At 38.7% G+C, this 13,520-nt stretch overlaps 1 protein-coding gene across 50 annotated transcripts in view; it reads left to right on the top strand.

The window, feature by feature from the left end:
• Positions 1 to 13,520, top strand: part of TENM3 (teneurin transmembrane protein 3) — a 1,286,597-nt gene that overhangs the window by 1,254,046 nt on the left and 19,031 nt on the right. The gene's annotated exons all lie outside the window — the stretch shown is intronic.

Here is a 13,520-nt window from a genome sequence, read left to right as displayed (position 1 = left end):
GTCCAGCTGACTTATGGAGAGCCCAAAGGGCAGGCTATTCCCCTCAGTAACTATTAGTATTATTTCCAAGCTGCTGCTTATGCACTTCCTAAACAATTACCTCCAACCAATGTCTTGTTAGAATTCCCAAGCTGAAGTAATTAGAGAAAAAGCTAGGCAATTTCACTCTCCCCAAATTTGCAAGTGTATGAGGCTTTTGCAGAAGCAAAGATACTTATCTCCTCCCTGTAGCCATGGTGAAGCAGTAATCTGTTTAATTGTAACAAGGAAGATTCAGATCAGACATTTGGAGGAACTTCACGATGAAGATTTTGGAGCCCTGGAGCAGACAACAGTGATAGCGACCCCTTGCCCTTCATAGACTGTCTTTAAAAACAGATCAGACATCTTTCAGGACCAATGCAGGAAGAACAGATCCTGCCCTGGGGTAGACGTTGGACTGCATGACCTCTCAAGGTCCCTTCCAGTAATGTTTTCTGTGATGCTCTGTAAAAGTTAAAACCAAAAATAAAAAATTGTACTGATTATGTGAAGCCACAGGGAATAAGGGGCAGGAGGAAGGCACTGTGTTATTTTTCTTGCCGAAACAACATTCTTTAAAACACCCATCAGTCATCATAGCTGCTTGCTTCTTTTGAACATGAAATTCCAAATCTTTCCCTTTTGAAGGAAAAAAATAATTGTGAACACAACTCTCTTGCCATTGTTTTATTTTAAGATCAAGTATTATTGTGACATTTTGGTGATCATGATTTGTAACATTAAATCTGACAACGCTGGACTTTGAGAGGTTTTTGCTACTATTGCCAAAAGAGGTGGAGACTGTGAATTATCACAGAAGAGTTTGTGTGGGGGTAACATGATGTACAAGTGTGTATCTCTCTCAGCTTCTGCATAGTCCTGTTTTTGGGTAGTATGGGCTAAAACATTACCAGGTAAAATGTTTTCTCTTGAAAAATTGAAGCCTTGTTAAAATAGAAAGGTATCCCTCAAATATCAATTGAGGAATAAAATATTCTGAAAATAACTCTGGCTTCATAGCATAATATTTCAACCTCATTGCTGAATGCATTTTCTTTTAATATCACACTTTATTTATGTATTTCATTTACTGTATTACTCAAAATCTCAAAATATTTTGAGAAAAGGATAGAATTTATATTCTGTGGTGAATCCAGACTTTCTTCCCACTCACAGTTAAAAATGTTCAAGTGTTTGAATGTTCAATGGACCAGAAATGCCTTTTCTCAGCTAGTTTTGAGGATAGGTGTTTTTTTTTTCACCTTTTGATTGTCACACATCTGTTTAAGTGGCTAAAGGAAAAATACTGTGCCTTTAGTAATAAAAAGTTCATCCTTAGGAGCAACTCAGGAATAGCTTTGTTAACTATTCTTCTGTGCAAGTCTGGTTGTATAAGTGGAGCATGGATCCAAATAATTTATTTCCAACTTATTTTAACTCAGTGGTTTGAAAGCAGGTTTATGAAAATTATTCAATCTTTCTTTTTTCCTTTTCAGAACTTTTCAGTACAAAGGGGAAATATTTGCAAAAACTTGCATCCCAAAAATTGGCAATCACTACTCTAGCACATACTAAAGCATTTGGTCTTGTTTCTTTTCATGTCTTTCTTCCACATTTCAAATCACACTAATATCAGATCCAGAAGAAATTTACTTTTTTATTTATTTTAGCCTGGACACTAATTAATCTATAGTTTATTTTATTTAGTCTCTTATTTCCCTGAAGAAGGGAAGGACTGACACACAAGAAATATCTTTTTACATTCTTTTTTGTTTTACAGTGAAATTGTAAGTACTAGCTTGAATTACTTAGTATATAATCTGTTTTCTTTGTTTACAGACTTGGGGGATTTTTAATACCTTTATGGCAAAATGGATTTGTAAATTTCTATTTTGCTACGGGTTATAGAGTACTGATCAAAGCTGACACGTTATATTTCAGTAATGTACTTTTTTTAAAGCACTGTTGGTCAAATTCATAGTAACTGTTATGTGTTTTCAGAGGTCCAAAAACTTGCTGAATAAAAATTATGTTAACAGAGCATTTACAGAAACGACTGAAAATGCATGCATACTAAAAAACCAATGGAGCCATATGAAGCTAAAAGTTGCTCAGATTAGGTTTTATAATGAAATTACAGTATTAAACAAGGTATAAAAGTAATCAGCCTAATCAAATTCTCTTACAAAATTCTGAGATATCTGAGCTGGAAACTATTAACTATAACTGCATATTATGTATGCACAATATGAACATTTAAACAGATAAATCTTAAAAGTTAAACTAATTATCTGCATATTATCATTTTGGAACTGACACTTCCAAGCTAGCCTATATGGCATTATTTCTATGCAGCAGCTTCCATTCTGACTTAACAAACAGTAGCTAAGCCGGCTGCACGAAAAGAGCATTTTCTCTTGACCTAGGTTTTGAAATAGCAGAAGCAAATGCCTAAAAAGCCTTGCAGGTGCCCCCGTGCAGCCACCCAGCCCCCAGCATGCAAGGTCTCCATCAGTTTCCAGGCCGTGGCCAGGCGGGCAGCCGTGCCAGCCTCCTTGGGTTGCTGAAGGAAGTGGCAGAGGCTGCTCTGCCAGGGAGAACCCTCCATGCCCAGCGGCCAGCAGCCTGGGCTGCCCGGGCAGACCCGCTGGGCAGGGCTGCAGTGGGTGCGCGCTCGGCACCGCGCCGCCTCTCACACACCGAGCCCTGCCCTCCAGCTGCGCTGGAACAAATCCTGCTCAGCCCGGTCTTGGGCATCTGTCCCTCTGCAGTCACTGCCCGGGGGCTTCTGCAGCCTCCTCAAGCTCTTCTGGAAGGTTCAGGCTGCTTGTGCTCTCCTTAACATGAAGTAAGCCCAGCAGCCACTGTTCCTTATCTCTTTTCAGCTTTCTCTCATTTTTTTCCTATTCTTTTAGAAGCGGTATTACCAGGCAAATATCTGTTCCAGACTAAGATGGCTCCTCCTCTCTGGAAATCCACTGCCTTTCTTCCATTACTCCATTTTGCTCTCCAGACCTCCTGCTATGTTTCCTTACTTTCTTACCTTGTGTCTTGCTCCTTTCCACATCTCCCATTATTTCCCTAAGGGGTGTTTGGCTTTCCTGCTTTTTCCTTTCCCAGTAGTGAATTTCTTCGCAGTCTCCTCTTGTATTTCTTGTCAGTCCATCCAATGTTTCCCCTGACATTTCATGCCCTGAGCTCATTTGTCTTCTCCTTCCCCTCCTCTCCCTCCCACTCAATCCATGTCTTCAAGGCAGTGCAATAGGAAGCAAAGAGAATGACATTAGCAAGCAAAGTCTTATAAGTTTACTTTGCTCCCACAGTTAACTTAATGAGCTTTCCAGCTATTCTGGAAAGGTGTTGAAATCATGCAGAATGCGAAATCCTTACAGTAATTTATGGACTCTAAAGAATTGCAAGCAAAAATCTATTTTCACTATGTGCTGCAGAGTTTGCATATTATGCTTTTATTAGCAATGCATTCAGTGCTGTGGTTTCCCTAAAACTCTGTGATACAGAGTCAGATATTGCCTCTGGCTTGGACTTGTTTAGTTTCCCCAGGTACCAGGCACATCGTCTGTAACTGCCAACAGTTGGCAACAGAGAATAGAGTGTGTTCTGCAGTTTTTCTTTTGCTTCGTCTTAATACATTGCTTGCAGAGTCTGACTTGGAAATACTGAAATTTGGCTATGGAAAGTCTATGGAACTTATGCTGAAATCCAAGTATTTCATTTGATCAGATTAAAACTATAACCTACTAGTAGTGTCAGTTCACTTGGACTTTTACTGTATATTAAGAGGTTCAAAATCCAGTTTTCATAATTACTATTTCTGTACCATTTCAGATAACATTTGTGGGGGGTTATTTGCCTGTAATATTTGTGTTTCTGTTTGTGTTCATTTTTCTATCCCATTCATACTTCAGTACTAGGAGTGTCTAAAAATACCTAGGGTTCTTGTTACTTTCAGTTTTGGGGCTTTCATTCTAATTTGATTCTGCTTTCTTAGAAATACCAGAACTTTGTACAATATTGTCATCTGGATTTTTTTATCACTACTAAACAACACTATCTTGATATCATAGCACTTTTTAGGTATTTTTGTCATTTTACTATCAACAAGCTTTGGTACCTTCTGCTTTTACTGCTGCTGCTTCTTGCTTCATCAGTGTAAAATGTAGTGGCTATAAAATAATTAACCATATTCATTCAAACACTTTTGTTTAGCCAATTGCCATGTTCTTGCATTGACTTTTGTGGGATCATACGAGCCCTTGATTGCAAACTGTGACATACAAGTACAATGTCTTTAATCTTCCCAAACTATATATACTCATGCAACAAAAAACATATTCTCTTCATTCTTAATTGTTTCCAAACTGTCTTTCTGGGAATAGTTTTGAGATAGCCAGTCCATAAGTGCCTCTGTATCCACATTGCCTGGCATGATGCAGCATGCAATGCAGATATTTCTCTCTTACAGCATATTTGCTTCTTCTCCTGTCAGTATGACACAAATTCAAGATCTAGTAGCCATAACTCTCTCTCAGATCTTCATGTAGACCCTTGGGGGCAAGGCTGGCCAGAAGGCAATTAAAACTCTTACTCTCTATTCAGACAAGCTAAGTATGCTCCCTACCCAAAGAGAACTTGTAGGGAGAAATATCAAGGTGACATACTTAATTTGGTTTTGTTGGTTTTTTTTTAACTTTACACTGAACACATTAACACTACACAAGTATGTAACTGTTTCATGCAATATGCAATTTCTGAGAGGAACTTAGTGATGGCTGTGCTTGCTGACAGGACTTATCGTGTTTCTTCTTAAGATAAATCATTCAATAAATTTTTAAAATTTCTATCTTCAACTTTAAGGAATAGAGGTTATGTCTCACAGTTTTCAAAATCAGAACTGTAACTCAGTGTTACAGTAGCTGTCATAATACAACATACTATTTAGTCTTATAAGACTTGTGCTAACATTGGAGCAAAAACTTGCTGTTTGAAACTCATCCTGCTTAATAAAAAACAGCCATGTTAAAAAATAATCTATTAATATATAGATTATTATATATATACACTAGAAACGAATGTGAAATTTTTTAGAGAACTGCAGTGTGTCCCCAAATTGCCCTGATAGCAGTAATATGTCTCATCTAATAGACATTTGCCCATTTCTTCATTCTTGAATGTTACTGTTTCTTCTCCTTACAACTAGGCTACGTAATAAAAGCAGACTCGAGAAGGCATTGACTAGATAATAATATCAATATCAGAATGCTGAAGACATGTAGCAATGTTATTACATGTTACATGTATGAAAAAGGAAGAATTGCTTTGATTTCTGTCAAGAAAGTCAGCATATGAGGTTTCTGTTTTCCGAAAGCACTTAGAAGTAAGGATAGTTCCACAAAATAAAGTTTTGTTTGTATTAATGAAATAAATGTCCTGCACTGTCAATCCAGTCAGCTATGCCCAGGCTCCTGAAAATATCTGAAACTTCTGGTTTATGAAGAACTTCACTTTGTTTAGTTATTGACATGTTAATAACCTTGTTCCATGGTTTTCTTTGTCAAACAGAAGTAATGGAGGCTAGAGTCAAGCCAGCTCATCCTCCTTCACACTCACTTCACAGGGAACCTGGTGTGGTGAGGGTGGAAGGACTGCTCAGGACTGCATGTGAGAAGGCTAATCTCTGTTTGCAGTCATGCTGTATTCAAACATTTGCTTTTCAAAGATAATGTTATTTATTAAGTACATTTGTCCACTTTTTTGTGACCCTGTAAAAACAGCTTTGTGGAGTTTTTACCTTTCAAAATAAAAATATCCCCACCCTACCACCAAATAAGAATTAAGCGGGGGAAAAACAACATTACAGATTATTCTGCAAACAAAATATCTGGCCAAACAGACCAGCCTTACATCCTTTTTTCACTAAAGGCCTGTACACTCAGCTCTGACAATGTAAGCAGACCTTACAGCAAGGAACAGTATGTCACACAAAGTATATATACACCAACATTTCTCTTAGTTGAAAGGCCATGCTCTGGTATGTATATCCACAAGGCACATAGTTTATTTGTGCAGTAATAGATGAGCTAAAAAGGTGGGGGAGGTGACACACAGACAAGGCAGCAGCCCCAAGGAGCCCTGAGGTTAGGGAAGCTGCCTGCTGGCACACCCTAGCAAATCCAGAAGCCATCCTCTGAGCATCCCACAGAGCTTAGGAGCAGTGAATTCCCATTACAGAGAGGTTAAAAAGTGATGGATGAGTGTTGAGGTCTTGTAGATAACAGCCTAGCTACTGTATTTAGTCTCATCTTCATAAGATGAGCCCCCTTGAATTGGCTGCATTCAGTTCAAAAGAGTGAGCTGCTGAGGCACACCCCCAGCCCTGGGAAGCTGCTTCATCCCTAACAATGCCTCTCATGTAAGGCACACTGCCTACATCCCTAACAATGCCTCTCATGTAAGGCACACTGCCTACATCCCTAAAAATTCCTCTCATGTAAGCCACACTGCCTACACCCCACTGCTCCCAGTGCACCCTTTCCCCAGGCACATACCCTGAGGTTGTTCTTCCTGCTCTTCAGAAAGCAGTGGCTTCATTAACACTGCTCATTTGTGCAAGTTCATGTGCATGTAGGGTGCACGTCAGATATGAGTACAGCTGAGAGACTCCTTGGTTTTGTGGCTCCTTATGAGAATATACATGGCAGGTGTTTGCTGCAGCAGTCAGCACAGCATGGAGGACTGCAGTGAGTGAGAAGTTTGGCAGTACTCTGGCAAAAAGTAAAGCATCCCCAGCATGGTAAAGTCATGTATTGCTTCTTTCTCCACAAAGCACCACTTCCTCAAAATACCTGGCTCCAAATAACTGGAAGTCATTTTGGATTGGGCTGTGAAAGTGGTCAATCTTATATGGCACAAGCACTGAACTCAAGCTTGTTTGTCTGGTTGTGCAGTGAAGTGGAAAATGAGCATCAAAACCTCCTCCATATGGAAGTGAATGAGCTATCATGGGAAAAGGTGTTGATTCATTCCTTTGAGCTCCCTTTCCAGCAGACACATTTCCTGCAGTGATTCTCGTTTAGAGTGTGCCTGTTGTTTTGCAGATGAGTTATGGCTGTCAAGAAAGGCCTATTTAAGCGAATTGTTCACATCTGGTGTGCTGAATGTCAGTTTACAAAAAAAAGACTGAAAACTGTCCTTTTAACATTATGACAAAATAGACACACCAAATAAAAAGCCTCAAGAGCTGCAGTTATAACAGGAGAAGGTGAAAAGAGAAATTGCCAATCACTTTGCAGCTGAGGAAATCTCTTCATTAAACCTGGACTAAAAAATTTGTCCTGACCACATTGCTAAGATAAAAGACAATTACCTGAATTATTTAACCAGCTGTTCAAACAATTTTATAAGACTTACCCAGATGAAAACAGAATAAAGACCCTTTCCCCATGGAAAAGCCATCAGGTAAAGGAACAGGAAAAGCCTGAGTTGTCTGACAGTTGGTTGGACTGGACAGGACAGAAAAAAGTAGCTGATACTAATACTTCTAGTGACCTTCTAACTTCTGTGGTTTTGTGAGTTTGCATTTTCTGCCCAAATTCCATTAAAAAACAAGTAGGCATATATATTTCTGTCCAGAATTGGGATTCTGACTGTAGTTTAAGTTAGTTCTTTCCTAGAATCACTCCTGGACTTATTTTCTGTAATTTTGGTTTATCCACTTTTTTCTCAGAGCTAGGCATAACAGAAGGGAAAAGGAAAATAAAAAGGGACAGGTGAAAGGGAAAAGGAGAGGGAGAGGGGAGTGGAATAAAGGAGGAAAGAAAGGGAAAAGAATTTTTTTTTTCATATATTTAGAATTCTGTAAGATTGGAAAGAATATTGCTTTTTTCATAAAATGATAGAATATTCCGAGTTGGAAGGGACTCCATCATCAATGTCCAGCTGCCAGCCCTGGCCCAGCACAGAACAGCTCTAAGAGTTACACCATGTGTCTGAAAGTGTTGTGCAAACAATTCTTTAATTCTGTCAGTCTTGGTCTTGTGACCACTTCCCTGCAGAGTCTGTTCCAGTGCCTGACCATCATCTAGATGAAGAACCTTTTCCAATATAAACCATATCCATCATAAACCTCCCCTGACAAAGTTTCATGCCATTCCCTTGGGTCCTGTCACTGGTTACTACAGAGAAGACATCAGTCCCTGACCCTGCACTTTCCCTCGTGAGGACTTTGATGACCACAATGAGGTCTCCCCTCAGTCTCCTCCCAGCTGAACAGTCCAAGAGATCTCAGCTGCTTCTCATATGGCTTCCCTCAAGGTCCTTCACCATCTTCCTTGCCCTCCCTTGGATGCTCTCAAACAGCTTTATATCCTTCTTACGTTGTGGTGCCCAGAACTGTCCTCAGCACTGGAGGTGAGGCCACCGCAGAGCAGAACAGGACAATGACAACCCCCTCCCTTGCCTGGCTTGTGATGCTGTGCCTGATGCACCCCAGGACAGGGTTGACCCTCCTAGCTGCATTTAACAATATTCCAGATAAGAAAAAAAGAAAAATGCTGTCACTTCTTAAATAAAATAAAATTTTTAAAATCCACTTGTCACAATTTATAGGCTACTAATATATATCAAATTGTGATTTGCTTTCTTCTTGTTAAGCAAAACAAAATATTAGGAAGACATATCACCATATTCTTTATTCTTTGGGATTTATAAAAAAAATTGTTATATCTCCAAAGGCAGTCATACTTAATATTTCAGGTTTCCCAGTGTAATTGTAGTGTGAATTCACAAGCAAGATGCTAAACCTTTTAAGATACACATGCAAATGTACTGTGTGGAAATAAAGGAATATCTGCGGGTTATAAATGAGTAGTTATGGATCCACTGGAGTATCTATTTCAATCAGACTAAATAAAAAATTTTTAAAAAAAAGGAGAAATCATTTCTGTCCATGCATCTTTAGATTGTTTTCACCTTTTTCATTCTTAGCAGGCTCATTCAGTCTCTCTTCAGACATATCAAAAGAAAAATGCATATCAAAAGGAGGAAAGCAATGTAAAAATTGAGTAAAGGAAGAAAATGCAGAATTCATTACATTCAAGTTGAAAGTTTTTTTTCTTTTTTTCTACAACCCACATAATGGTTAAAGATGGCCAAAACTAGAGCTTCCAGTAACTTGCCATGCCCAATTTTAAACCAGTGGGGAACAGGTGAAGAAATGCTAATAATGCTAATAAAAGTGATGGTATATGAATGTGGACTTCTTTCCTTTTGATGGGCAAGATAACAATTTTGATACTGATTGAGCATGCAGTGAAAGTGTTACTAGAGTGGCTTTTCTTTACCATCATTTTCCAGCTTTGAATTCACTTTCATTTGGGAGGGACTAAACCTGCAGTGTGCTGTGGAGGTGAAAACAAGTGAAAGAATGTATTTGGAAACCAAAATTCTGTCATGTTGAAGACAGCACTCTGCTATGTAAATGTAGCTTAAATGGCTTCGACAAGCCAAGGGAGACATTTCATTGCCAGGTTAGGACAGATATTCCAGCATATTGTCAACATGGTATGCACCTAAAAAAACAACACATTGCACTCCTGAATGTCAACCTTAAACCTTCTGTTCTCACCTGCCAAGAAGCAGCTCTCTGGTATAAAAGGCTTCCCATTAATAGTTTGAAATAAATAGGGTAATGTTCCATAAATTTTTTAGCCACTCTTAGTAATCTGAGATGCAGAGAAAATGCGTAATGTGAGTTGAGTGAAAGTATAATAGTACTTTTCTACTGTCAAAATTATACATGTCTATATTATGAAATGTATTCATGCTTCATTTCTCTATTACAGTATTCCAACTAATAGTATAATCTGTAACCAGTCTTAAATACTTAATATGCATTTGGACTGTATGTCTTGTTATCTGAAATGTGCTGGAACTGGTGTGCCTTGCTCTTCAACCTGACATGTTTACAACAGAAAAAATAAAAAATCACAGAATTTATTTTGGTGAGGGATTGTGCTGCAGAAGTCTGGGGAAAAACAGTATCAGTCATAACTTAGCAATTGGCTTTAGGTGCAGCCTTTACTATACACTTTATTTCTACAGCTCCCTATTCTATATTGAAAGAACTTCTGATATAAAACATTAATAATGCTCTGCAAGTTGGGGTTGAGCTAAATGTGCTACAGATTAAGATAAAATACACTTGAGAAACAAGTCAAAAATAAAGAAAGTAGGACATTTCCATCTTGCAAGGTTTACCAGGAAGTTATTACTGCAAAGTGAAGTGTCCTACATAGCCTATAACAGAAAATGGTCTGGGAAGGCATATAATTAAAACTGAAGGAGATGAGCAATGGAAGAGAGACTTCCAGCAGGTAAAGAGCAAAAGGTCGAGAATCTGGGAAGCTGATAATCATTATCTCTGAGAAATTCTCACTGCTGAAGTGGAAAACTATCTGGCAGTGGCAGCTTGTCCTAGGGAAGAAAAAGGATTTGATCTAAGGGTAACTTCAGCTAGCGGTGGTGGCAGCTGCCCCCACTGCTGCCTTCATAGTTATTGACCAAATATGAAGATTGTTGCGTTAATGCCAACAGAAATGAGCTGAGCGGGATAAGGCACACAAGGTCACATCCAGGGAGCAAGTTTCTGGTTTAGATTCTTGAAAAGTTTATGTGAGACTCACTCTTTAGGAATTGAAGTGGTTGGTGGAATGGCTTTGCTGTGGAGCCAGGCAAAGGAGAAAGATCAGAGGGCTCCGGTAACGCGTGTGGCTGAGCTTGTGTTTGGATGAAAAGATCAAAGAGGCTGTGAAATGCCAAATATAGGCACTCGCCCTCTAGACTTCAGATACCATTCCTTCTAGGGCAATTTCAATATTAGAACACTAGGCAGATAAAAAGAAATCTTTCGGTCTAAAACTGACAATCTTGGATGAATAAATTCACCTTGGCAGCAGAATGCAAGGATATTTGAATGTAATAAGAAAAATGGCTGCAAAATGCCCAAAGGTATGAGTGATGTTGCTATGCTGTGCATTGATAAGGCTTTGATTGTGGGCAAGAAGATAGCAAGTATAAAGTAAGTTTAGTATTCGATGTACAGTGAACAAAATGAAGGACACACATAGCAGTCTGTCATCAAGTGGAATATGTAGTGAATTGTAGAAAGGCCTATTTCCCCTTTTTCTTTTTGTTCCTGGCTATAAAAGTATGAGAAATCCTATTCTTACCTTTCACGTGTCAGTCACATTTTCTTCTTGCACTCGGATGCCTGAACCAAGCAATCATGGCTTTTAAGATTCTTTCTGCTTTAAAGTCATGTTTTTAAGAACATTTATGTGTAACATGATTTCTTGCTGGTCTTTGAACTCTCCCCCACTGTAATATTAACTGCTTATCTCAGACTCATGATGTGCCTTCCCATATGAAAGATGAGACCAGTTCAAGAACTATAGACACAGTCAAAAAACTAATAATGCGGAAGCAAGAATGCATGAAAGAAGGATAGCACAGTTCAGTGCTGCGTACTGCACTGAAGCCACACACTGCACTGAATACTACTGATGTGTGGCATTTTCCAGCTCAGGTGGTATACTGAGGAATATGGTAATTAGTTTCTCACTGATACTGTGAGTAGAACAGCAACAAGTTCTTACAGGGAAATCTTACTGTCTGTGGTTTAGTAAGCATTGTTTGAAATAAAGACCAGTACTCGACTCCTGCAAAGGATAGAAGTAATTCCCAACAAAGTAACTTGGTACCATTTTCAAACATAAAGCAGAAAATAGAAAAGGATACTAATTGGACAATATGTGCTCCCCAGGGAGTTGTACATTAAAATAAAATAACTTCTTGGAACTGAGGGATGAGACTGAAGGTCATGAATAGGCTAGCAGTCACATTCATGCACAAGGAACTTGAGTATGTTTGTTTTGGTCTCCTGCATAAATGGAATATCTCAGCTTGCCAAGTCCAGTATTTGAAAAATAACTACAGTTAGGGACAGAAACACACTGGAAGAAACCCCATTATCTTGAAATGTACTTAACTTCAAAAAATAAGTTTTCTCACTTGACTTCCCTGGCTTGCAGTATGGTTTCTGATTTTTAAACATCCTTTTCTCTTGCCTGTTGCTAAGTGAAAGTTTTGCATAAACAAAGGAAATCAACTGTGTTAAAAGGATGGAAATGACTGTATGCAAAAAGCTGACAAATCTACAGAGTAAGCAAACTGGAAGAAAACATTTCTTAACTTAATCCTTTCAGTTACAGCAATGCTGTGCAGTACTCATGCTGTTCAGAGAAAGTTAGTGTTGTGGGTTACAGCTGCTAGGATTAATTCTTTCATTTTAAGAAAAAGTTTCTGTAGCCTCAGTGATATGCTTGGGGCTTTTGGGAGGGTTTTTTTGGTTTTGCTTTTCTTTTCCAGTATAAGCAATTTTGATGATAAATATCAGCATGAAATGTCTAGCACACTGTGAGGACCTGCAGGGTCATGTTCCAGTTACTTTAAGAGACTAAGGCGTTGTTCAGCTTCCCATTACATGGTCACAGGAGAGAGATGGAAAACTGAGAGCAAACAGGTCATAAGTGGGCATAAAATCATCCTTTGGATGCATTTTTCTCTCTGTTGCAGCTATGGGCAGGCTATACTTCAAAACAAGGAGCTTCAGCTGAACACCTAGGTTGACAAATCAAGACTCTAATACTGGAAGAACTAATCTTAAAGACAAGCTTTATGACCAGAAGCTCACACAGTGCTTTACCTTTGTCTGTACTGTGACCAAAATGAATGTCTGAATTTTAATTACAAGCATGGTCTCCGGTCATGTACCAAGATCTACCTATTCATATTAAATGGATATGTAGCTGTTGGTTTAAATAAATGTCAGTAGACACAGAGAAAAAAAATCTCATGGTTTGTGTCACAATTCTCAAACTATGATCTGCAGGCAGTTAACAAGTTAGAGATGCTAGCTGTTCTGGTTTCCAGCTACAAGCAGCTTAAGTAGATTAAATATTACCCTATACTCTGTTTGTAGTAATACAAGGGACATTAAGCACTCAGGAGTACAAGTGTTCTGCATACTCATTGAATAGGAAAGACCCAAGAGACACTCTTAAGATACCCTTTTTTCAAAAATGTTGAGGATTCCTACAGTAACAGCAAAATCTAGTCCAGTAAATGGGAATAAGAATGCTACAGAATTTAGCACCAATAATACACTTCCTTTGAAATGGTGAATTAGATGTGAAGCAGGATCTGGTCCCACTTCAAAGAATAATATGCAGAGCTGAAGATCCATCTGTTTGCTCTTGCTATCACTATTGAGGCTGCTGTATGTTAAGCAGTCTTTTGAGTACTTCAAAGCATGTTTGAAGTCTTTGCAATGCCTATCCCATGCACACAAAAAAAGCAAAAGTGCCTCAACAATATGAGTAGCTGGTGGTTTTGTTCATTTTAGTTGTAAGTGAAAACAATTT

Source organism: Lonchura striata, chromosome 4 (assembly GCF_050655825.1).
Source record: "Lonchura striata isolate lonStrDom1 chromosome 4, ASM5065582v1, whole genome shotgun sequence".
NCBI classification, from domain to species: domain Eukaryota; kingdom Metazoa; phylum Chordata; class Aves; order Passeriformes; family Estrildidae; genus Lonchura; species Lonchura striata.
Note: the sequence above shows the minus strand (reverse complement) of the source record. Positions and strands in the feature narration are given on the sequence as shown.